This window comes from Panthera onca, chromosome A3 (assembly GCF_046562875.1).
Source record: "Panthera onca isolate mPanOnc1 chromosome A3, mPanOnc1 haplotype 2, whole genome shotgun sequence".
NCBI classification, from domain to species: Eukaryota; Metazoa; Chordata; class Mammalia; order Carnivora; family Felidae; genus Panthera; species Panthera onca.
In genome coordinates, this window is record NC_138341.1 from 12637803 (window position 1) to 12662390 (window position 24588).

A 24588-nucleotide genomic window follows, 5' to 3' on the forward strand; every position below is an offset into this window, starting at 1 on the left:
AAACAGAGATTACTTCAACCTCTCCAAGGGTGGCTTTTAGAAATAATGAGACAACATAGGTAAGCAGTCAGATGCATAAGTAAGTGGTAGTTGCCATCATCACTATTACCCTTGTTATTTTTATTGTCTCAGTTCTGTTGTCCCGGCCATGACCAAGAGCTCCTCTTTCCGACACAACTATTGATATCTGTGAAGGCTTTAAATATTATCTTAGAGATGTATGCCAATGACTTCCAAATTCACAACTGTTGCCCAACCCCCTCGTCTGAACCCCTGACTCATGTATCCAATTGACTACGTGACTTCTCATAAATAGCTGAAACTTAACTCACCCCAAATTAAAGTGTCGCTTTCTCCCCTCAAGAACTGCCCTGCTCCAGTGTTCCGCATCTCAGCCAATGACAATCCCATGTTTCCAGCAGCTCAGTCCCCAAAAGCTGGTGTTATCCTTGACTTTTCTCTTTCTCTCCTACCCCATAACCAAGCTAACAAATCCCACCAGCAGTACTTTTAAGATTATGTCAATTCAATTGCTTCTCACACCGTCCCTCACCAGCACCCTAGACCAAGCCACCAGCCATCAACTCCTGCCCAGAGTATCATACTCACCCTTTACACAGATTTCCCAGTGCTGCTCTCATCCATTCCCAACCACCCAGTCAACTGCCTTTCTGGCAGCTTTGCTGATGTTTAAAAAGTTGCATTATGTCACTCCTCTACTTAAATTGTTTCAGTGGGGCCCTGTTTTACTTATAGTAGGGTACTAGATCCTTATCACGGTCAACAAGGCATCCTATGTGATGGTACCCCAAAGTGGTTCATCCCCTGCAACTTCTCCTTCACTACCAGGTGATTCAGCTACCTCTGCCTCCTTACCTTTTCTTTTTTGAATGTATGACATATCTTTCTGTCACAGGACCTTTGCACTTCCTAGTCCTTCTGCCCAGAATGCTTCCCCCCCACCCCCATAGATCTACATGGTTTGCCTTTGGGCCTCTGTTCAAGGTTTACTTTTCAGTGGAGCTCAACCTAACCAACTGGCCCAAAATAGTATTTCTCCTCACCTCACCTCACCCCACCCCACCTCACCCCACCCCGTGCCCAGTCACTGCCTTTATTCTTCTTTCAAATCTCTATTACCATTGACTTGTGTATCCTCAACTCCTAGACTACTGCCTCACACACAATGGGAATGCCACACATACATACATGTGGAATGAATTAAGTCATTCATTGTAAACAAAACTCCCATGACCCCATGGAGCTTCTCTGTCAACAAAACCTAAGATTTTTCTTCCATATCCCATGGGAGGAGAGGCTCTCAGGTCATCTGGTATTTGGGTCAGACAGTGTCTTTTGGATAAGAATGAGGGAGAATTAGTCATTGCAGGGGATGGGGAAATGCATGGTCAGTGAGCATGGTCCTAAGGAGGGACAGTATGAAACCATAAAATAGAAAGTGCATCTTGGAGGGGAGGGGAAGGAGAGAAGGTCAGAAGAATCACTGAGGACTGATTATATACGAACTTTGCAACCAGAAAGTGGGAGCAGGGACATTCCTGGGCAGAAATGCAGCCTGGCACCTTGGATGGATCAAACGGCTATTGTGTAACTCAAGGCTTGAAGTACACAGGCGATACCATTGACTGTAATGCCTCTGTAATGCCACCAAGTGAACAAAGAGTCATGGGCTCTGTGCCCTACTCTCATTTTAGCCACTTATGTGCTACAGGACCTTGGGGAAGGTCATTCTCCTGCTCTGAGCCTCATCCTTATCATCTGTTGCCCACCAGGCCTGGCTCAGGGATCTGGAACTGCTCCATGTTCCAACCTCCTAGGGTTATACAGAGAGGATAGGCAACAATTTCCAAATATGTACCCAGGCAACCTAATGCCCAATCATGAGCTAAGCTAATTAGAAGGGGGATGCACCTTTCCTCCCAGCAACACCATTTCACACTGACAGCACCTTCCACATGCCGCCCGGATCTTGTTTCTTGAAGCCGTGTGGATTGCAAGTTACACGGCAAGGAGAGTGACGACAGAACCCCAGCACTTTCCAATGTCCCCCGCTATATCAAAATTGGCCCACTGCTGCCATCAGGGAGTGCTACAGAGTTAGTCTGTGAAAAAACAGTAATTCTGGTATCTGGTAGAATGCCTATACTACTACAGGGAAACTGTTCTCAAGCCCTTGTGTATGTTTGAGGCAGTAAATGTTGTGAAACGCAAAGGCATGCAAACTATAAATAATTTTCATACATTCAACAAAGTTTCCCCCAAGTACCTCTACTGGGCAGTGCTTGGATAGCCTAGTTTAATCCTCCATGTGTATTCAAAGGACTACTATGACATTCTCTAATGCAGACCCTTTTTCCTTGGGAATTCAAGAAGCAATTGAGGACCTGCCAGGTCCCAGCCCTAGAAGCCTCAATCAGGTCTCATTGCAATTATAATAATAGTACAACTGTAACATTAAGGCATTAGGTTGGCGATAATTTGCAAACACCAAAGGTCTACTCTTTGGCTTTCAAATTTCAAATTGGAAAAAACAAACCCCATGAGATGACAAAACAATGATGTTAATACAGATCCCAAGGCTTTGGGAGTCTCGTTACGTTGCCCAGGAAATGGCAGCATTTTGTTGGAATAAGTAATAAGCATTTTTCAAAACTTCTAGAAAGTACCACCATACCCGAAGATTTTGTTCAGTGGGCAAATTTCCACTGGCTCTGCTGGGCTCTCTACCAATTTATAGTCAATATAATTTAGCTGATCCCCCACTGGCAATGAAATCAAATACCTCGTCCTCACCCCACCCTGACACTTGCTCCCAAATTAAATGACCTCTTCCTTCCAATGACCCTAGTAGATATAGACACAGATGATATAGATATAGATATAGATATAGATATAGATATAGATATAGATATAGATATAGATATAGATATAGAAATAGATATATAGATATGGATATGGATATAGATATAGATATGGATATGGATATAGATACAGATAGGTTTTTTTTTTTAGTTTTCTAAAACATTTATTTATTATTAAGAGACAGAAAGAGACAGAGCATGAGCATGGGAGGGGCAGAGAGAGAAGGAGACACAGAATCCAAAGCAGGCTCCAGGCTCTGAGCTGTCAGCACAGAGCCTGACATGGGGCTTGAACTCACAAACTGTGAGATCATGACCTGAGCTGAAGTTGGATGTCTAACTGACTGAGCCACCCAGCTGCCTCGAGATTTTCTGTATATAGACAACTCGATAGAATATCTATCTATCTACATACACATATCCTGTAAATCCTGTATGTATTTCTTCCAAAACTAAAATACTTATACATGTCTGTTGAGCTCCTTGAGGGCAGGTCTTAATTATCGCTCCATCCTCAATACCCAGCACAGTCCTTAACAGAGTATAGAAAGTTGGTGAATGGTTTAAGGAATAAATACATGAACATCTGCTCTTTTTAGGGACTAGTGCTCAGTAAGACTCGATCCCTGCAGTGGTCTGAGATAAGAGCACAACCCAGTGAGGGCAAGAAGCCATGTTCAAAGCCCACTGTAAAGGATGGAAGGTTCTAGTGAGGACTGCGATTGGGGTAAAGCGAAAGCGTTCTGGAAAGGGGGCGCAAGAGAAGAGGTAACTCATCTGGGCTGGAATAAGCTGGAAAGGTTTCAGGCAGAAGGAGGCTGTGGACTCGGGAGGGAGAAACTTGTTACTGAACATCCGGCAACCGGTGAGGCTCGGGAGCTGAATGGAAGGTAAGGCCAGATCACGCACTCTTGGTGGGTGGGTGGAGACGAGGGGCCTTGGGAGTGACAGCTGTCACAGGCTCACTTGGAGATCCTTCGGCAGATCCCAGTCTTCCGGTTACGATGAAGGGGCGGGACTGGTATTCCTATGCGCTTTTACACCTGCGTTAAACGTAGTTCTCTGCCAGGTAGACTGATATCCTCGGCTGGCCTGGGGCTTGCCTGGATGCCTGTCCCAGTCCTGGGGTGGGAGCGGTGTCCCCTGCTGTCCACCTCTTACCAGAGCCCCAGGAGTCCTCACGTGCCACCCTTCCATGTTCCAGTCACTCCTGCTTACCTGTCTGCCTCTCTTCCTAGAAGGTGAGCACCTCCAGGACAGGAGCTAGGACTTTATGCTTGAATCCACAGCAGGCCACTCAGGGAATACGGGTTTGCTAATAAAAGGGGAAAAAAAAAAATGAGTGCAGAAGTGACGGCGTGAATACCAAAATCTGTATCCAAGGATCTCGTGTCTGAGTCCCAGCCATTTGCTTAGAGAAAGAGGGAAGGAAGAATGGGCAGGCAGAAGAGCGGAAAAAATGTGACAGGGAGGAAGAAAGGAAGGAAGGAAGGAAGGAAGGAAGGAAGGAAGGAAGGAAATGTTTTTCCCCTTTCCACCGAGTTTAATGAAGCTATAACTGGTTTCTGGCATATGAAGAAGCAGACAGGGATCTCATGTTATAGTTGAAAATTAAAAGGAAGGAAACTCGAGCCATCTGAAAGCAATCTACACCCTCAGCGATGCACAAATGAGCTGAAGACAGGCAGCAAGGGGCTTTGAGAAGAGTCTGCTTCACCCGCTTGGAGGAGACGGTCAGCGACTCATTCGCACAAAGGGAAGCCTGTGACTGTCCCTGCCTTTGGCCCTGCCAATCAGATTTGGAGGCTGAGCTGGGAGAAGCTCAAGGTCAGGGACAGGCATGACAAAATGACATGTCTCCGGGCTGTGGATTCGCATTTGCAGATGTCTCTTTGAATCGAAATTCCCTGTGCTGAAACCTGGGTGCTCTTGCAGAAGTGGGCTTCGCTGCCTCCAGGCTGGTGGGCCAGCTGTGAGAGCGTCCTGTCCCAGGTGACGACATGCTGACATATCACCGCTGACACGGAGGACCTTGACCTAAAATCCTGGGGACTTGAAGATGACTTCACTCATTCCCTGCTTACCCACATTCTCCTTGTCAGACAACCACGGTCACAGCCACTGTCAGTCCTGTGCTCAATGCTATTTTAAGTGCTGCCCACGAATGATCTCACGTGATTCTCCCGATGACCCTCAAAAAATAGGTACCCTGTTGAGTTTTAAGAATTACGAAAGAGAGGTCGTTCGCTAAAACAGCTTTTCTTTGGGCAAATGCAAAAGCTTGCAGTTATGTGTCTTCTCCACTAAGGGGCATTATCGTCTCACATTAAAAATGCCAGACCAGGTCAGGGTAGGGCCTTAGCACAAAAGCAGAAGTTTGTAAAAAGGACAAAGCAGAGGGATTGATTTCAATGACCTGGATATTTTCTAAACGCTATTCCTCTTAGTAGTAGAATGTTCAAATTCACAGCTGTAGTACCCAATGCTTACTTAACTCAGTAACTCCCTTAATTCCCGTTCAAGGTCATTTCAAAGGCACTGACTGGTCTTCAAGAGTCAGCCAGCAATGGGCCAAGGCAACTGGGGTGGGGAGAAAAGATTAATAGATTCAACCATTTGGCTAAGTAGTCATCCTCCCCAGCTGCTTTCGCTAATTTCTTATGTCACGTTTTCCACCAAGGGAAACACGGCTTGCGGCTGAATCACCTTGACTCCAGTTGGGAGTGTAAAGTGAAAGAAAAAAAATAGGAAAAAAAAAAAAAAGAAAGAAAAAAAAAGGCTGACTTTCTATCCCAAGCTTATCAAAATGAGTTTCTCTGGCTCACTTTGGCACAACTGGAAAACACTCTGGAAGTGTACATTAAGATAGGAGGAACTCCTCCATTCGTGGTCGTACCCCCACCCCTGTGCTTATAGACAGATAGGCTGTTTCTACACAGATGGGCTTCCGGACATGTGACGCTGCTTTCAGACATGCTCCTGCAGGAAACTCACAATACACAGAGAAGGCAGCAAAGTCACCGTGGGGCTTCCCTGTTTGGATGGATGCACCAAGACCGCAATTAAAGCAAACAAACAAAGTCATTGAGTTTATCTCCAAGTTTATTTTAAAGCCCAGCCCAGCTCTTGATGACTCAACCATACGCTATCCCGATTTAAACTTTACCCTGCAGCTGGGGTTCCCAGGCTGGTGTCCGTGGCCACCAATGACTAAATTTGAAAGCACTGCTCTCCATCTGCTGCGGAGCTCGCAGCCTCACAGACGGATCAAGTACTGTTTAGGCTGCGTCTTAATCCCACTTGAAGATTGCAAATTTTTACTCAAACACGAGGTCTGAGGCTACTCTGCTGTTCGCACCAGCAGGAAAGCCCGCTATATGAAACAACCTCAAGTCACCTGGGCCCAGCGGCGTGTGGGAAACAACACCGGAGAGACTGTGGAGACAGCAACTCACCTTCACGGCGGCCGAGCCTGTGGCCTTGGCCATACATTTGAGAAGCGCTGCGCTAGACTAAGGATTTGAAGTCCCCTTTTTATTCTGCATCTCCAAAGGAAGCAGTTATTTTAGGACGAAGGAGATCAGGAGGCTCCCCTGTACTGATTCAACATGCATTTTGTTTTATGAGTGTTTCATTTATTGACCCCACTTGGCACGCATGAAAGTTCAGAAAATAATCAGGGATAGCATTTACGGAGCCCCACGGTGGACCCAGGTCTTGCGCTAAGTGCTTTACACACGGTATCCCGCTCCTGGAGCCCAGGACTAGATGGCTACAAAGCCTTTACGCTTCTCCCTGTTCAAATTGCCTCCTACTCCCCACTCAGCCAGCCTCAGTTTACTCACCTGAAAAAAGGATCAGCCAGAAGCTAGACCAGATGATCACACAGATCCCTCTGATCAGTAAGCTTTTATGAAACGTGGAAGGCAAAACTATATACACATCTTTGTTAAAATAGAAAACCCAGGTGTTTAAATGCAACACTTGCTTCCTTAAGGGGAAAAAAAGAAACCCAGAAAACAATCAACCCATTGTGTGTAGCAATACTTAATTTGACCCTCTACTAGTTTGTGTATTACTGACCAAGCAGCCAGCCTCTCTTAGGACTGACACCAGCAGCTCCTCCTGGGCCCGGACCAGGCACTCAGCAACTCAACACGGTCCCGGGCGTGACCGGGAAGGGACACAGGCGCACGTGCCGGGGGCGCCATCTTCCTGCCCCCGCTGGGGAGCAGGTTGGCATGGCAACGCCGGAGCCAGTCTTCACTTGCTCCCTCCCTTCCCTTTCACGCTATTATCACTGTGTGAGATCTTGCCCCAGAAGAACAGAGAAGTCCTGAGGGCGAGGTCTGATGTCAGGGGAGAACAAGCGAGGCTTTGTGGGGCCCTTCAAGGAGAGGAGGCCCGGCCAGGGCTCTTCGCGCACACAGAGGGGCCTGTGCTCTCTCAGCGTCGGGGGCAGAGAGGTCTGCTCCCGTCTTGCCTGCAGGGCGGGGCCTCCACCAGCACATGGGGGGCCCTGTCCCTCCCCTGACGGGGAGCTGGACAAGGTGGACGGATCTCCACCCGGTGCCCACAGGCTCGCCCACGCCAACCCCCATGACCACTGTCAAGCAATCTCTCTCTCCTTAGCCATTCTCCCACCTCCCGTTCAGAACGGCACCCCCACCCCTCCACCACCCTTGCAGATCTCTGCCTCCTTCTCACAACCCGTCATCTGCTCCCAGTCTCCTGTCTCCAACCCTCCTGGGCACCACCCCTACTCTGAGCCACCTCTGCCTCTGAGAAGCCTCCCGGGTCAGTGAGCTGCCCTGCTGCCTCTGGTCTCCTAAAATGCTTCAGTTGTTCTAATGGCACAGGAGGTGTCACACATCTGATGTTGGTCTGTTTATCACCATTGCTGACTTCGGCTTGGAAACCCCATCTTCTAGGACCAGTTCTGCACACCGAAGATGCTTACTACATAGCTTTAAAATGCTCGAACCCAGAGAGCATCCCGAAAACGTACTTTTTGCAATATGGTTTTTAAATTTATTTGAGGTGGGGGAGAGGAGCGGAGAGAGAGGGAGACAAAGAGAATCCCAAGCAGGCTCTGCACTGTTACGGCAGGGCCCGACACGGGGCTCGAACTCACAAACCATGAAATCATGACCTGAGCCAAAACCAAGGGTCGGACGCTTAACCGACTTGAGCCACCCGGGTGCCCCCCAAAAACTTACTTTCAAGTAAAATATTCAACCGAGGCTTTAGATCAAAATAAGAAGAGCTAACGCTAATTGAGTCCTTACTATGTGCCCAGCACCACCGGGAGCAGGTGCACATGCTGGCTCATTTAATGAGCAAAGCAGCCTTACTTATGAAGAAGGTGCGATCGACTCTCACTTTACAGATGAGGGAACTGTTGGAGGAGGGATGTGCTGTCTGAACCCACCAGCTAGCGAGCGGGAGAGGAGGACTGTGACCCAGGCGGTCTGGGTCCAGTCTGTCCTCCTAACCATCATGTGACACAGTGTTTCATGATGACCACCACTGAACCAACCCCACCTAAAGTCCCCTCTGATGCACACTGTCACGTGTCATTCCCTGAAAGTAGGGACACACGCTTTTGCAAATGTCATCACGTTGCCAGGCCCCTTTTGTCCCATGTAATGGCAACTGAATAATTCTGTCAGATGGCCATGTTCCCCTTCTTCCTGGGCCGGCAGCACGGTCAGGAGAGCAAGGTGGCCTGTTGGGAAGTGAGGTCTTTGGAGGAGACACGTTCGGAGCCCGATTTCCTCAGCAACGATTCTCTCCGCAGAACGCGTCTGCCCATTTGCAGCCTGGGCCTAACTCTGCTGTGCAGGTCAGATGAAGTCCCCTCATCCTGCGACCACTAGGCTGGCAGCTTCCAAGTGCCAGAGAAAGGTGGGCTCGCCATCAGGGCTAAGCCAAGCACCCTAAGCTGATTCTCCTATCTTCCAGCACAGAGAAGAAGCACAGACAGAGCTTCAAGAAGCTGGAAAACTGGAAGAAAGGGGCAGAGCAAGGGCACCAGGGCTCACAGCATCAGGATGGGGGCAGGGTGCAGGCTGAGCCCTTTTACTCTGAGAACCAGATCAGCCGTTCTGTGCTCCAGAGCTGATGGAGGCCCTTCCTGCCATGAAAAGGGGGGGGGGGGGGGTCCAGTTTCTCACCTTCCAGAGGTGCTTCCTGGTTCTGGTGGTGCAAAAGCGAACCCCACATCAGGGTCCTGCTGGACAACATGCGGGTTCAGCAGCCATGACTCTCTCTGGGGTCATGTTCGGAAAGGGAAAGCCCTGGACAGTCAGGCCCGACTCCCACATAGTGACGATAGAGAGGGGAAGGGGGTGTCCAAGGTCAAATGGTAAGTCCGTGCCACAGCTCGGGCCAGAACCCAAGTTAATCCCGACACCACAGCCGTCCTGTCCTTCCTTCCTTTTCTTTCTCATCTCTGCTCCTTCTTTCCAAACTTCACCTTATGTCAGTTAAAGGCATCCAAGAGAAATGCTTACTCGCCCTGGTACAGCCAGGCTTCTGGAGCAAAGAGGGTGAGAAGAAGCTCACGGTGAGGTTTTTCCTGAGAGGGAGAAGAGAAGAAACCCAGGTGCCATGTCGTCTCCTCTGCCTAGCCCGTCAGGAAGGACAAACAGACCCCCCAAGAGAAGAGTCAAGGAAGCCCTGACTGATTCTCCTGGTTCTCCAAGAGGAGAAATGGAGAGGAGGGTACATCATGGGGCTATATCTACCGGAGACTCCAATCAGAGCAAAGCACTCATCCCTCAAGCTGCTTGCTATTGAGATGTTTAAGCCTACTAGAAATGAGGGTGAGCCTGGCTGGCTCAGTCAGTGGAACCCGCTGCTCTTCATCTCAGGGTCAGGAGTTTGAGCCCCACATTGGGTGCAGAGATTCCTTAAAGACAACAACAACAGCAATTGGAAGTAAGCCTACCAGAATGGGACAAGGTTAAGTTCAGAGACAGCTCTTCAAGGAGGGAAGGATCCCCAAGTGCCCACAAGCAGAACCAACTGTTGTTATCAAGTAGTGAGCTCCCCGTCCCTGGAAGCATGTAAACAGACACCCTTGGGGCAAGCTGTGGAGAGTCTGCTGGCATCGGAAGATCCGGAGAAGACTCCAAGACAGGATGTCACTGCTCTGTCCAGTGCTGCATTTCAGAGCTCTAGGTGAGGGCCACATTCAGGGATGATCCTTAACTGCTCCTCATTGGTTTATCAGAAGGATAGCATGGCATGCAGAGCGGAAGGGGAGACAGTCACAAGTGAGTGTGAGTCCTGACCACCTAGGAGCGGGGGGCCTTGGGCAAGCTGCTTCATGTCTCTGAGCTGCAGTTTCCTCTTCTGTAACGGGCATCCTGGTGTGCTTGTGGACCTCTGGTGCCGGGAGCACAGACCTCAACACACCCAACACGCCCAAGGAAGTGGTGCAGGTCAGCGAGGCCAATTCTAACCCATCCGTTCGTCTTTCAGCCGCCACGAGTGGCTGGAGGGCGTCGGCACCAGGGTGCGTTAGGCTAGAATAGATTCTACATACTACATATGTGTGCGTGTCTGTGCGCGTATGTATGTATATACACACACATACACGTATCTGGGTATATACAGACACACAAACATATACATATAACTTTTTTCTTTTCATTTTTTTTAAGTTCATTTATTTTTGACAGAGGCAGAGTGCGAGCACGAGCTGGGGAGGGGCAGAGAGAGAGGGAGACACAGAATCCGAAGCAGGCGCCAGGCTCTGAGCTGTCAGCACAGAGCCCAACGTGGGGCTCGAACCCACAAGCTGTGAGATCATGACCTGGGCTGAAGCCGGACGCTTAACCGACTGAGCCTCCCAAGCGCCCCACATAACTTTTTTCTAAGAGGAAGGGAGAGGAGCACAGTTCTAAACACCCCTTGCAGTTTCCACTGGGAAGAAGCAGACCCGGCTGTCTGTAAAGTTGAGTTTTGCTACCAGAGAGCCCTGGTGCAAGCTATACTGTTCCGTCAGTGTTTCTGGGTGATGGCGATGGCTCCCTCCTCCTCTTTCCACTTCTTTTCTTGGTCCCTCTCATCCGATTCCACTCACTAACACCTCCATGGGGTCAGAGAAGAGATCGACTCAAATTAGTCAATCTGATTATTTTTAGTCACTGTTGGGAACAAGGTGGGAGGCTAAGGAGGAGGCTACTAATGGATTCTAAAATGCAGAGTTGAGGCATTTTCTGTGCACGATGATCACTCCGGCTACTTCCTCTCCACCGCCACCACAGATGTTTGAACACTGGCCCTTATTTATAGAGTGCCATTCTGTACTAGGGGTGTCTCTCGCCCAGCTCCTAACTCCTACTCACCCTTCAATACCCAGCTCATTTGGCCCCTCTTGGAAACGTTTCCTGACTTCCCAGGGCAGAGGACATGCTCCCTTTCTGTACTTTGTGCACACAAGGGCCTCCTACCCACTATCTGCGTCTGTGGCTCCTTTGTCATCGTCACAAACATGATCTCCTTGGACGGATGAGCAGGCTTAATTTGTCTTGATGGTTTCCAGTCCTCATACAGTGTACAGAGCCACATGGTTAGGACTCAGGTATTGTCTGGCCAGTGAATGTGTACTTTCTAAAGAGAACATTCTTACTGTCCTATTCAACTAGGAGAGGATTAAGAGATAGATATTACCCGTTTGTTTTCTGACTAGAAAAAAAAGGTATCAAGACCTAAATTCCATCATTTCTACTAGAAAAGCTTGGGCTTTCGCCAGCTACTCCCTCCAGTCAGAAACAAGGCTCATGTTCTCACCGCTTTCCAGTAATTTGAGTGCCAAGACCCCACACGAAACCATCAATGTTCAACATTCACTAGGGCACCGGGCGGCAGAAAGGGCCATGAATTCATCAGCTCCAGAAGACCATCTCATTCATTCCAGAAGTCCATCTGCATGAACCTATTTCACATCTGAGGAAGCTATGATCTTATAATGTTACCAGGAGTAGGTATAAAATAAGCACTTTAAAAATGAAGCATTTTTTGATCAATCAGAACAAATTCAGGGTCAATAAAATTAGACCCTTAGTTTCATCTAACTCCAATCTCCTCAGGCCATCACTCTGGGCTTAAAAAACTCTTCCCGCTCTAGGCTGTCCTCAAGTGCACTCAACACCCTTGGCTGGGCATTCAAGGCTCCTGGTTAGCCTTCCATCTCCCCCCTCTGAAGGGGCCTCTCAGACTTGCCTCACCTCACACTCCAGTGACTGTCAGGCATGGTGACAGGCACCGGGCATCCCCTGCTTATGTCCTTCCTCTGCCTGGAAACTCCCAACACCCCTCCCTGATGTTCCCCACCCTCCTTGCCATTCACTGCTCCTCACTTCTAGGACTGAGTGGAGACGACATGCCCAAGGAGCTGCCCCGTCCTGCCCCTCTGTCTGCATCAGGAGCGTCCCCTTGGGCTCCCTCACAGCCACAGATCAGTTGTGTTGGTGGGTCACTAGCAAGTGTCCCACTAAAACCATAAACCCCTCGAGAGCAGGGTGTAAACCTAGTCGTCATCTGTACCCAGTGTCTACACTAGCACTGACACAGAATAGGCACTCAGATGTTTGCTGAGTGAATTCATCCTGTCTCTACCCTGAAGGCAAGACTTGGTAATACACTATGTGAATGCATTTCAAGAGAACCGGTAGGAGCGGCCTGTGCGAGGTGCCCGTGGAAAATGGCCACTCTAGCAAACTGGCTCCACAATGACCAAATCAGAACAACGACTCATTTCGACCTCATTTACCAATGCAACTTTCTCAAGCAGCTTGAACTAGCATTGGACCATGGGCACTAGAACAGGTCTGCGTCTCATTCATCTCCAGAGTCTTGTTACCAATACAGGTTTTTGAACGGATGGCTCGTACTCTACTGGGCAAGAGCATCCGTCCCTTTCTCTACTCAGGGAGGCTTCGGAGATGGGGCCTTTAGAGATGTTCTAGGGAAGAGGGAGGAAAAGTAGGAGAATCTCTGGAAAGGCCAGCCAGAACATAAAAGCCCACGTCCTTACAGTGGCTTATGAGGCCCTACATGATCTGACTGCTTCTCTCTGCCCTCACCCCCTTCCACTGTCCCCTGCTCCTTCTGCTCCAATCCTACTGGCTGCTTGCAGTTCCTTAAGCACATTCCCGCCTCAGGGCCTCTGCTCCTTCTAGCTCACTCCCTCCGTCTACATCCTACTCCAGTAAAACCTAGCCAGGGAGGCTTCCCCTGGACCCTGTATAGAACAGCAGTCCTGCTCTCCCCACATCCCATCTCTCTGGCTTGCTTTATTTATTTAGGTTTTCCTGTTTTACTTTTTTCCATAACACTGAACACTGCCTGATACAATGTACAAATGTTTATTTGTTGATGATCCCACAATTGGTGCTGTAGGCCTAACACCAAGATGGCACCTTCTTCGGAGCTAACGGACACACAAGGCACAAGGTTACGAAAGAACCCAATGGGGGATCAAAGCTACACTTAAGTAGCTCTAGATAAGACTGGGGAGGAAAAGGAGCTAACATCTGTTGAGGAAGAAACTATGTTAATGCATTTCAACTATATCCTTTGATCTTGACCACAAGTGGACAACATAGGGCATATTGTCCCCATCTTACCGATGGGGAAACAGAACCTCAGGAATTTGAAATGATCTCAGCAAAATCACTCAACTAAAGAAGCAGAACTGAGATTTGAAATCGGGTCTAATTCTAAAAGCTCTCCTCCTTCCTCTAAATTATGCTGTAGCCTGGCGGCCACTCTAGGGGAAGAAACCATAAGAGGAAGAAAAAGGAAGGGAGCACAAGACAATCCTATTCCCTCAAAGAATGAGAATTTGGTATAAGCAACAAGTCTAGGATGAAACCGGAAAACACCTTAGAGATCACCTGGTCTTGCTTTCTGTGCTACACTCAGCTGTATGAAATGTTTCTGCTTTTAGTTTTAAGGGAACTCAAGACATCTAGATGAAGAAGAAGAGCTTTTAGACAGAGGGCAGCAGAAGGTAACACCAGCAAGTGGAGAAAGATGAACAGGTGCATGGCCTTCTCAGTGTATTGGCATCTCCTTCGTGACTCCTGGTCTTGTCCTGGTGGGCGTCCTGGGCCAGCTTATGGAGATGTGTTAGAATACCAGAACCCAGGCTGCTGAGCCCTCAGTAGAACCTTTGTCATCTGGGAGGGGTGTCGGTTCATGTCACGTCCGAGTTCAACGAAGAAGTTCAGGCAGATGTGGCCCAGTCCTTGCAGATCCATAATGGATCAGGAGGAGGTGACAGAGGAGGAAAGCAGTAACAACAAAGAACCCATGTGCCTGGCAACCTGCAGCTGGTGCGTGGCAATGCTCCTGGATGAGAACTTCGCAAACTAAAAATGTCTCAAAAAATGTTACAGCCAGTGCGAGGCAAACCAGACCTCGGGCACGAGACCCGAATTCCATCCTGGGTTTGCTACTTAAGGACTTTCCTGCTCACCTGAGTCTGCACGGCAAGAATGGGCAAGGAAGGAACCCAGACTGTGCTTCAGAGGAAACGAATTCTGCAAGGACAAGTCACCTGGAGGTACAGTTCTAACCTGCTCTCTCCTGTATGCAGTTCTAAGCTACTCTACCTCATGCCTAAACACTCACAGCTCAGGACAGCTACAGCTCCCACTCAGAATGTACTGGTAGAACCCAGGGACCTTTAACCACTTTATGTATGTATGCATGTATGTTTATTTATTTCTTTTGAGAGACAGGGAGAGAGCACACAAGCAGGGGAGAAGCAAAGAGGGAAGCAGCAAGGGAATCCCAAGCAGGATCCGCACTGTTAGCACAGAGCCTGACGCAGGACTCGATCCCACAGACTGTGAGGTCATGACCCGAGCCGAAATCCAGAGTCGGACACTCCACTGACTGAGACTCCCAGGCACCCTCCCTTTAACCGTGTCAAAACTATAACCTTGGGGTGTTTTTTTTTTCCTTTTATGTGTATATGGTGTCAGGAGGCATGACTTCTAATCAAAGATGACAAATCTGGTGAAATGACCACCTTAATACTTTCCAGTATTCTATAAGCACACACAGCGCGCATCCTTTCCACTAAACAGGAAAGTTACCGTTGTGCTGTCTGCCATGGCCAAAGTCACTTGTTTCTTACCCAGCACTGTGTCTTGTGATTCAGGCTCACCGATCCAGGCTGATGGGACAAACCCACTGAACAAGATGGCCGCGGCAAGTCTGGCTCCCAAGTCAGGGCCGTGCCCGCTGGAGTCCCGTGGCTTCTCTGTCCTTACGTGAGTGACAATCTGCTAAGAGGGAATGCAAGTCATGTTATTTTGAGAGGCCATTTCCTGTTCTCCTCTAGAAATAAGACATCTTTTAAGGAGAACAGAGAGAATATCAGAATCACAGATTACCAGGGCTGGAAGAAATCAATGCAATATAGCCTTCTCTAATGTTTTCATTTTGTAGCTGGGGAAACGGAGGCTCAGAGAAAACAGTGTCATTCAAGGATTCAGCAACTTGGAGAATTCAGATTAGAACATGTCTCTGACTCTCTCAGAATTTTTTTAAAGAGCAGCTTCATGGTCCGGCTGACTTCTCAATTGACCCTGAATGGGAAGGGTTTGTTTTTTTTATTTTATTTTATGTTATTTTATTTTATTTTTTAAACAGGTATTCAAAAAGGGAGGTGGACTTTTTCCAGATCGCTGTTTTTGTAGTTTTGCCCCTGGGAGCTAAATTAGTGAAACAGTCTACCTCAGGCATGTGGTTGGGATTGTTCTGTTTCCCATTAGAAAAATATTGTTATGGAATAGAAGCGTCAGGAGCACAGTAGTGGGTGGGCTTTGTTTTTCAGTGATTTGTGCCCAGTCAGTAGGTCTCTCTGTCTCTCTGTCTTTCTCTCTCTCTCCATGTTTCAGGAAAACACAGTAACAGATACAGTCCCTCCTCCCATGGGTGTCATTTATTATGTGGCTTTTCTGGCTACTTTGGATTTGAACCGCCCCTCCTGTTTGCAGAAAACCAAAACCCAACAAGCGATCTCACGTTTATTAAGTAAATAATATCTACCAGGCATACCAAGTGAATCTTACAGTACATTTTCCTGATTTGTCCTCAAAAATTCCCCACAAGGTACCCTGAAGTCCATTTTCTCAAGAGGTGAGAGAACCGAGTTTCAGAGAACTACAATGATCCGTAGAGTCATAATGGGAAAAAGGCACAGAACCAGAAATAAATGCATGTCTAACTCCCACATCTATGTTTTGCCCATCTACTGTAGACCTCAGTTATTAGGCCAAAACACTAGGACTTGTCTTACTTATTTTTCCAGTGTTTTAGCTTGAATGTGGGAGAAAGTTCTTTGGAAACTATAAATTGTTGTAAGGACATGAAAGATTATTCTTGTTAGATTCTCTTTCAGCCGGGAGGCTCCAAGGCCCTGCTTCCTGCTGTGCTCCCAGCAGAGGCTCCTGTGTCCCAGAGAAGCTGCGCCTGGGCCCTGGCACTGAGAGGGCCCATCAGGAAATCATGATTATCTACGCTTGGCGCTTTGTTCCTGTTCTCAGACAACAAGGGACAAGGCTGGAGAGCAGGGCTAGGGGGGTGGAGAAAGAGGAAGAAAAAAACAGGAAGTGAAGGGGGGGGGAGGAGGAAGGAAGGAAACGATAGGGAAAACACAGCAACTTTGAAAAGTCCTTGGCCTGATGAGAAAGTGATTTCTGAACTGACATCATGTGGGGATGGCCCTGCATTTTGGGAAAGCAGGTCACGGAGGTAGAGGAGGAAGGAGGTTTGTTTCCTCTGGATTTGGGGTTGTGTTCGTCAATTCCCACCACAGAGCACAGCCAGAGGAAAAGGGTGCCCTGACACAGGGGCTGTTTTCTATGTGCTTGGGTGTAGACGATGAAGAATGTGAATTTCTGAAGAAGGATCCCGGGGTAAGACCGTGTCTCTCACCTCTTGGCTGTGGCTGAGAGGCCAGATGTGCCACAAAAGGACCTGGAAACAAGAGGGAAGGTGTTGAAGTGATTCAGTATTGGAGGAGCCTCCCTCCCCACCACTTTCTTTGTCAAACACCCTCGGAATTATAATACGTTTTCAGTGTATATGATAGAGACTTCATTCTCCCACTGGGGCCCAGCAAGAATCCCACTTTCTTCCACCAGAAAACTAAGAGGGTCAGGCCAGTAGAATGCTGAGCCTCTCCCAGACTATGGCTCTCAGGTACTTCCGGAATGTTCTCCCACCCATGTTGACCCCTCTACTCATTTACAGACGCTCACAAGAGTACCCCAACTCCCAACGTGCATCTTTAAGGATACAGTCACCTGGTTAAGTTGCACAAGAACACAAATAACCCTAATCATAACCTAATCATACATCAAAGCTAATACTATTAACTCTTTCCAGTCTTTTGATGGGGACAAGGAGGGGTCAGGGAATGCGGAGCTTCCTGACAGGCAAGTCCAGTCCCACCCACTCTAGCAGTTCCCAAACTCATTGTGCTCTGGAGAAGCTAACAAAAAGTACAATTCTGGCCTGGCGTAGTGGCCAAAGCTTCTGGAGAGTTTTGATGTCACCAACCTGGCTCTGTCCATGGACCAGCATTTGGGTAACTTGTGATCCTAATCCAGCCCTCAGCATGCCCCAACTCCTTCCATCTTATTGATTTGGTCACAGAGGCCCTACCAGGGAGGAGGGGCTCACTCTGAGGATCTGCCCTTGATTCTGTAAATTATTCCCCCAGGATCTGCCCTTGATTCTGTAAATGATTCCCCCCACCATCCAAACAAACACAGGACAACACAAAGTAAGCATATCCTTGAGAGGAGTCCAAGCTTTTCGAAGCGATGGCTGGTAGTTTCCTGACTGAGTCACCCATGGGCCAGATGTCCATCAGAGAGAACAGAGGTCAAGCAGGGAAGGACACTGACAACTCCCATCTCAGGTCCCCACGAGCACAGCCTCACACAGCAAATGCCAACACTGATTTGCTCCTCTTGTCAGCAGCGTGGACTGTGGCCACAGCTGTTGCCACAAACCCTCTGCTCCATCCGAGACCAGCGGGAGTCCTCGCTTCTATAGCACGTGGCAGCCAGGAGAACACTTCTCAAAATCTCATGTTTGGTCATTTTCAGAGAGGTATAGAGCAGAGGGGATAATGACCGCCATTTTGAAAAGGGAGAAGCTGCAATCCAGAGACATGAAATGGCTTATCCAGGGTCATACAGCAGAAGCAGGACTACAACAGGCATCTCTTGCCCTCCAGTCCAGTGACCTGTCACATTGTCACTGTATCATGTGCCCCTGCCCCATTCAGTGGAGGGACTCAGAGCTTAGAACAGCTGCATGTCTTCCACTTTAGAATGTCTCTGGAAGTAGAAGGACAGGGCAGGGACAAACCAAAGAGAAGGCAGATGGATAGGGAGAAGACCAAGCATGGAGGACCTGTTCCCACCATCCAGTCTGAGCAGGTAAGGACTCACTCGAAAGCCCCCGGTGCGAGCATGGTCCATCAGAGTCCCAGCCTAGACTCGGAGTCAACAGACCTTGCTGCAGCCTCCTTCCTACCAAGAGCACCAGCCAACATGAAGAAATATGAACGGGCAGGTTTTTAGATAATGAAAATAGTTCCCCTTCTGCAAGTACCTACTGTACGTACATCAGGCGTTGTTAAGCAGGGTACCTCTTAACTCCTGAAACCTCCCAGCAACCACACTAGGTAGGCATTATTCTTGCCCCTTTTTCATAGATAAGGACACTGACGTGGTCGTCCAAGGGACTCAGCTTTTGAGCGGTAGGTAGAGCCAAGATTTCCATTCAGGCAATCCGGATGGAATTTCCGCTTTCAACCACTACCGTGAACTTCCCTAATAGGGCAGTCACGTCAAAAGAAAAAGGAAAAAAAAACAAAAAAGAAAAAAAAAAAACAAGGAAAGAAAAGGGAGGCTTACAGGAAGGCAAATTAGTGGAAAGAGACAGGGAATAAAGCAAGGACACCGGGAACAGATGACACTTACATTCAAAAGGCAGAGGAAGGGAGGAAACTCCCCAGCCAGGGAACATTGAGAGGTGCCTCGCCGGCCCAGCCAGAAATCTGGACCCTTCCCACACTCGGGTGGCAGCCCCCGAGTCAGCCGGCACCAGTAAATGACATTCTGGCCTTGGTGTTTACACAGTACTGCTCATGGGAGGAGGAAGTAGGCTGGGCCGAGGAGGGCCAGCGACAGGAGAGTCCTCAGGGCGGGTAGAGGGATGATGTCTTGGGAACCTATTTTCCATGTCACCCAGAGGGACGGATCCATTGGGCAGGTGGGCAAGCGAGACTCTGCCGAAAAGTCCTCACCTTAAACGGTGCACATGCTCCCAGCAACCCTAGGTGTTGAGGATACTACCTGCTTTCAGCCTCACAACGACCTGGGGAGCAGGGCAGGACAGGGATCATCCTTCACCATGTCACAGATGGAAAGACTAAGGCCAAAATAATACTAGTCATAAAATCATAAAATCATCATCATCATAATAAAAATAATAGCGGCAATGCCATTTGTTGGCAGCTTATCACGTGTCAAGAAATAAGCGAGATGCTTGACATGGGTGATTTCATAACAGCACCAACTGCTGAGGTCTGTATGATTATTCCCAATTTACAGTCGAGATAAGCTAAGTAATTTCCTCAAGGTCAAAAAACTAGTAAGCTACGAAGAAGGATCTAAGCTCCTATCTACTTGACATTTTGGCCCACGATCTCACCTCTCAGCAGCACATGCTATGAGACGGTGATGTGACTTAGCCACAGCTGTAGAACAATGCTACCCCTACAACCAACTTCTGAGAGGTTGAAGCACACAGGTATAGGCTTTTACCTAAACACATTATCTACTCTGCAACTTACTAAGTGCACATACAAAGTGACACACGATTAGGGTGACCATGCAATTTATCAGCCAAACCTGGATACTTCTAAGAGCGAAAGGGGGCATATTAATAACGCCCAGGGGACGACAGGCATAAAGTGGAATTGTCCCAGGCACACAAGACATATGGCCAACCCTAATATAATCCACAGCCCCATGGGGCTGGTTATTCTTATGCTTAGTTGTGTTGGACTCTCCTGGATGACCCCCTGCTTTCCAAGCCATGCAAATGCCCCTCTGCGACCATTCACTCTCCTTTGCTCAGCAGAAGGCCTTCTAAGTCTATTGGGCTCGTAGACCTTACATATAAAACAGGCTGACGTAACTTGATTAGGAAGCCGTCGTGCTATGATTCAAGAAGCAAGGAGGGACTAGTTTCAGCAGTATCTTTTAAAAGGACTGCTGGGTTCCTTGTGCCCTCACACCCAGAACCTGAACGTGAAGCTATTCGGATAACCAGCCAGTCCCCCAAATGTGAGGGCTCAGTGGCTCTTTGCGGCAGTCTACGGCAGCCAGACAGGCGACTGGCATGTGAGCAGCTGTCCAGCCCCACAGGAGAAATCAAATGCACCGACAGCCCCAAGACCCGCTTCCTCAGGGTCAGCAAGCACGGACCCGGCCTGGAGAGGGCAGAGCTGGGATCTGGAGGGCGGGGAGTCCGGTCTGGTGGAGGGGAGAAGGACGCAGCACTCATAGCCTGCTTCTATTTTATTCCTTCCCCCAAGAATCTGCCTGCTTAAGAACCAGGCCAAGAGGAAAAAGAATCTGCCATTGTTTTGAAACCAGGAAATCAGTCTTGAATCAGACTCATACATCAACACAGGTAAAGTGAAATGTTAATGAAGGGCAATGAGCCTCAGTTGGTTCTCTGAAGAGATGTTGTGGCATTCATTTAATCAAGGAACATCACAGCACCAGTAGGCCAGCGACTTCTGACAGCTCTAGAGAAGCTTGCTGGCCTGAAGAGGCTTAGCGACGCCCGAAGAGGCTCGGGGAGGCACTGGCCTCATCCCGCTGGAACACAAAGGGCAACGCCTGCCATCTGCTTTGGTAGGAGCTTCTGAGAGTGATGAGATTTGATAAATAGGTGAGACCCTTCTTTCTGTTATAAAAAAAAAAAAAAATTTAATGGTTCTTTATTTTTGAGAGAGAGACAGAGACAGAGACAGAGACAGAGAGAGACAGAGCATGAGTGGGGAGGGGCAGAGAGAGAGGGAGACACAGAATCGAAAGCAGGCTCCAGGCTCTGAGCTGTCAGCACAGAGCATGGGGCTTGAACTGGCACACCGCCAGATCATAACCTGAGCTGAAGTATGTCGCCTAACCAACTGAGCCACCCAGGCGCCCCAATACCCTTCTTTCTAAATTAGGTCATATTTATAGGTGGTAGGGGTGAGGGCATGGACTTTTTGGGGGGCCACCAATAAACCCACTACTGCTATTGGTATTATCATTACTACTCCTAATATGATTATTCATGTGATTCAGGGGGTCCCTGAGTTCTAGAGAACGGGATGGACTTATCCAATGCCACCCTGCTGCTGGTAGGCAGAAAAGCCATGACTAGACGCAGCTCTCCCAACTGATTCTGGTTTCTTCCGTCTTGGCATGTAGCTTCTTATGCTGGGAACCCAACCCGAGAGCAGCCCAGAGGCCAGATGGTGACTGCCCAGGGTGCCAGGGCTCTGGCAACCCTAGACCGACAATCAGAGGTCAACCAGTGGGTGATGGCGGTGGGATAAACTCAAGTCACTCTTTTGCACTGTGCACTGACTATGTGCCGGGTGCTGTGCTGCACATCACGTGGCCCTCGTATCAATCTTACTGCACATGGCTGTGCCCTCCCTTAACCTCATCATGCACATAAGGACTGGGAGAGCAGCTCCGAGAGAGGCCGAGCGAGCAGCCAAGGTTGATGGTGGGCGGGGGGTGGAGCACACCTCTGAACCCAAGTTCAATCTCTAACGTCCACAGCTGCCAGATCTGACGCTGTGAGCGAGGGCCATTGCCAGTGGCAGGCGGTAACAGAACCCGGACAAGAGCCCAGGTCTCTACTCCCGAGCTCACACCTGTTCCATTTCCCAGGGTCGTGGCTTCCCCGTCTGTGACAGCGAAAAGGTCACTCCCCCACGAGGATGGCAGAAGGAGACCACCTTCTCTGGCCGGAACCCATCGGAAAACTCTGCCCAGTCTTTCCAGAAGTTCAAATCTCACTCTCTGAACACAACTGCCACCATGGATTGCTGCTCTCCGAGAAGGTATTTCACAGGGTTGGTCACGCCAACCAGAGGTCCTCCTCTGGGGTGGGGGTGGGGGTGGGGGCAGGACACACTTTTGAAACTGAATACGACCAGCGGTGCCTGGGTGGCTCAGTCGTTTAAGCATCTGACTCTTGATCTCAGCTCAGATCATGATCTCAGGGTTCACGGGATCGAGCCCCACGTCGGGCTCTGCGCACACAGTGTACAGCCTGCTTGGGATTCTCTCTCTCCCTCTCTCTGCCCCTCCGTCCCCCTCACAATAAATAAACTTAAAAAAAAAAACTGAATGTGACCAGGCCCCTCTCCCTGACACCCCTGAGTGTCCTAGACAACAGGGGCATCTTCATCGTTTCTCCTCCCTTTCCAGGCTGCACCCATAGGAATGTCACCTTTCCAGAAGAAAAGGGGCACAACTTAACAGGTTTGAGGCGTCAGCAGCTGACAGCTGACTTGTCTCCATCAGGCAGGCAGCAGTAAGACAGACACAAACAGTCCAGACTACAGAGGCTGTCCTTAACCAACACTGGTGATGCAAGGCGGGACGATGCCTTGATGCGGCAGGAACGCTATATAGGGCCGCAAGGAAAACCGGGTCTGCTCCCAACCTGGCCTTGGCTGGGCCGTGTGACCTTAACTTGGTCTGATCTTGAGGTAGAAATTCTATTAAACGCAGATCTTTCAGCAACATACACCAGCAGCCTCTCTGGGCCACTTTGAAGATCAAATGAGCTTTCTCTTCTGAAGTATGAAAGCTACTTGTGTTCACGTTTTCTTTCTGCCACGGGATGGGGAGCCCCTAAAGAGGGGGGGCACGTCTTCCTTATCTTTACAGGGTAGTCACACCTACTGCAACCAGCCCAGCGTCCTGCACAAATGCCAAGGGCTGATGGTCGAATCTGTAAATTGTGGCTTCCTTGAAGGCCATGGATGGCTCAGAGTGGCTGGGGAAGAAGGAAGGAGGTAGCAGAGACAGTAGGAAATGAGGCTGGCATCAGGCTGTAATGGGCTTTACCTACATTGGCGCTTCCCGTGATGCCAGCAGTGAATCAGCACATCAGATATTGTGTCAGCAGGGAGATGGGGCTACGGAAAGAGCCTGGGGTCTTGAGTCCAACAGCTGTGAGCCGTAACTTCTTTGCATCTTGGCCCCCCTGTCTGTCCATCTCAGGGTTGTTAGGGCTCCCAACGTTAAATGTGACCAATGCGGTACTCGGCCCCTACGTCAGCTTTAGCAAATACGCCCGCTCCTGAATGAGGGGGCAAAGCGGACCTGGACTAGGAGAGTAAACGATTGCTATGGAAGTTCAACGCCCGGGCTGCCCAGGAGTAGGAAACTAAGAAATGGTGCCATGGCCAGACTGCACTGAGCACGATCCGAAAGCCAATCTGGCTGGAGTCATTGGCCGTCCAAATTCCTGACGACCGCGGCGGGCTCCAGCATACTGTGCAAACATCCGCGGCACTCGTCCTCCCCAAGACACAAGAATGTCACACGTCCAACGCCAGCTGTGAACTCCCCACCAGCCCCTGGCCTACAACAACAAAAGGCACTTTTCAGGTGGCTTATGCTGGGTGTTTTCTAGCGAGAGCACCATTGCCGTGAGGCCGGAGGGAGGCAAAGCACTGTGGGTGGAGAAGCTGGTGTTCTGGGCTGCGGTCTCTGCTTTGACCCTGAATCTCTAAGACATCGGGCAAGCCACTCGCTGCCTTCTGTATAATGAAGAGGTGCTTGGGACTTGGGACTCCTGATGTCTACAACAGCCCATCAAGGGAGCATTTCCGGAAAAAACCTAACCTAGGACATATACTGCCGTTTGAGAACGCAACTTTCTTACAAGGCCGACCTCTGCTGAAATGCCGTACAAACGGGACTCTAAATCCAACAGGGGTACGCTGAAGTCCAGAGGGTGTCTGCTTTCTGTCCTCGCCCTACCAGCTCCCGATGGTGCAACGCTGGGTGAGTCGTTTTCCCTTCTGAGCCTGTTAACTCACGTGAGCCTCAGAGGTGATGCTATCTAGCTCGTATCATTTCCCAGCCAAATCCATTTTTCTAACACGTCACGGGGAAACCCAGAGCGCATTTAACTGGGACGCTGTGAGACTGGCCATCCTTCGCCTTGTGGACAGGGACAGACACACGTTCACGAAACTGGCATGTGAGAAAATGGGGCATTTCCTTCATTCTCAGTAAGGGGAGAGAGTCAGAGCCAACAGGGGGAGGAATGATTGAGATCGTACCTGCGGCAGCTGCGAGACGGCTTATCGCGAGGGACAACGGTCACCCTGGCCTAGGCAGACAAATACTGGGGACACGCTCAGACAATAGCACAGCTGCTCCCTTCCTGGGCCCCCTGCTGTGAGGCAAGTCAGAAGCCACACATCAGCATTCAGTGCTGTATTCATCCTCAAGAGTCAGAGGCACTGTGCTTCCTCAACAGCAGGGGGCTGCAGGGGGTGAGTGCGTGCACCGGCTATTCAGGGCCCCAGGCACCCTACACCTCACCAAGGGAAAAAAGCAAG

General features: G+C 49.3%; 1 protein-coding gene across 6 annotated transcripts in view; it reads right to left on the reverse strand.

The window, feature by feature from the left end:
* The window catches only part of CYRIA (CYFIP related Rac1 interactor A), a 104967-nt gene that overhangs the window by 46264 nt on the left and 34115 nt on the right, over nt 1-24588 (reverse strand). The window contains exons 2-4 of one of the 6 annotated variants that reach the window (XM_060648975.3): nt 16848-16889; nt 15043-15190; nt 4101-4197 (exon numbers count right to left, since the gene is read on the reverse strand). The gene's annotated coding sequence lies outside the window, so the exon portion shown is untranslated. Of the gene's footprint in view, nt 1-4100; nt 4198-15042; nt 15194-16847; nt 16890-24588 lie in introns of all 6 variants that reach the window. The other 5 variants (XM_060648966.3, XM_060648999.3, XM_060648985.3 and 2 more) reach the window with 5 other exon arrangements.